Source organism: Procambarus clarkii, chromosome 3 (assembly GCF_040958095.1).
Source record: "Procambarus clarkii isolate CNS0578487 chromosome 3, FALCON_Pclarkii_2.0, whole genome shotgun sequence".
Taxonomy (NCBI): Eukaryota; Metazoa; Arthropoda; class Malacostraca; order Decapoda; family Cambaridae; genus Procambarus; species Procambarus clarkii.
In genome coordinates this window covers 56,059,717-56,061,483 of record NC_091152.1, presented here as the reverse complement: position 1 = coordinate 56,061,483, position 1,767 = coordinate 56,059,717, and positions in this window count along the sequence as shown.

Genomic DNA, 1,767 nt, shown 5'->3' with positions numbered 1-1,767 from the left:
TCCGTCCTGGTGACGGTGAGGTAGTCCGTCCTTGTGACGGTGAGGTAGTCCGTCCCGGTGACGGTGAGGTATAGTCCGTCCTGGTGACGGTGAGGTAGTCCGTCCTTGTGACGGTGAGGTAGTCCGTCCTGGTGACGGTGAGGTAGTCCGTCCTGGTGACGGTGAGGTATAGTCCGTCCTGGTGACGGTGAGGTAGTCCGTCCCAGTGACGGTGAGGTTGTCCGTCCCAGTGACGGTGAGGTAGTCCGTCCCGGTGACGGTGAGGTAGTCCGTCCCGGTGACGGTGAGGTAGTCCGTCCCGGTGACGGTGAGGTAGTCCGTCCCGGTGACGGTGAGGTAGTCCGTCCTGATGACGGTGAGGTAGTCCGTCCTGGTGACGGTGAGGTAGTCCGTCCCGGTGACGGTGAGGTAGTCCGTCCTGATGACGGTGAGGTAGTCCGTCCTGGTGACGGTGAGGTAGTCCGTCCCGGTGACGGTGAGGTATATTCCGTCCCAGTGACGGTGAGGTAGTCCGTCCTGGTGACGGTGAGGTAGTCCGTCCCGGTGACGGTGAGGTATAGTCCGTCCTGGTGACGGTGAGGTAGTCCGTCCTGGTGACGGTTAGGTAGTCCGTCCTGGTGACGGTGAGGTTTAGTCCGTCCTGGTGACTGTGAGGTAGTCCGTCCTGGTGACGGAGAGGTATAGTCCGTCCTGGTGACGGTGAGGTAGTCCGTCCCAAAGACGGTGAGGTAGTCCGTCCCGGTGACGCTGAGGTAGTCCGTCCTGGTGACGGTGAGGTATAGTCCGTCCTGGTGACGGTGAGGTAGTCCGTCCTGGTGACGGTGAGGTAGTCCGTCCCGGTGACGGTGAGGTAGTCTGTCCTGGTGACGGTGAGGTAGTCCGTCCTGGTGACGGTGAGGTAGTCCGTCCCGGTGACACTGAGGTAGTCCGTCCTGGTGACGGTGAGGTAGTCCGTCCCGCTGACGCTGAGGTAGTCCGTCCTGGTGACGGTGAGGTAGTCCGTCCCGGTGACGCTGAGGTAGTCCGTCCTGGTGACGGTGAGGTAGTCCGTCCTTGTGACGGTGAGGTAGTCCGTCCTGGTGACGGTGAGGTAGTCCGTCCTGGTGACGGTGAGGTATAGTCCGTCCTGGTGACGGTGAGGTAGTCCGTCCCAGTGACGGTGAGGTAGTCCGTCCCAGTGACGGTGAGGTAGTCCGTCCCGGTGACTGTGAGGTAGTCCATCCTTGTGACGGTGAGGTAGTCCGTCCTGGTGACGGTGAGGTAGTCCGTCCTGGTGACGGTGAGGTATAGTCCGTCCTGGTGACGGTGAGGTAGTCTGTCCCAGTGACGGTGAGGTTGTCCGTCCCAGTGACGGTGAGGTAGTCCGTCCCGGTGACGGTGAGGTAGTCCGTCCCGGTGACGGTGAGGTAGTCCGTCCCGGTGACGGTGAGGTAGTCCGTCCTGATGACGGTGAGGTAGTCCGTCCTGGTGACGGTGAGGTAGTCCGTCCCGGTGACGGTGAGGTAGTCCGTCCTGATGACGGTGAGGTAGTCCATCCCGGTGACGGTGAGGTAGTCCGTCCCGGTGACGGTGAGGTATAGTCCGTCCCAGTGACGGTGAGGTAGTCCGTCCTGGTGACGGTGAGGTAGTCCGTCCCGGTGACGGTGAGGTATAGTCCGTCCTGGTGACGGTGAAGTAGTCCGTCCTGGTGACGGTGAGGTAGTCCGTCCTGGTGACGGTGAGGTATAGTCCGTCCTGGTGACGGTGAGGTAGTCCGTCCCAGTGACG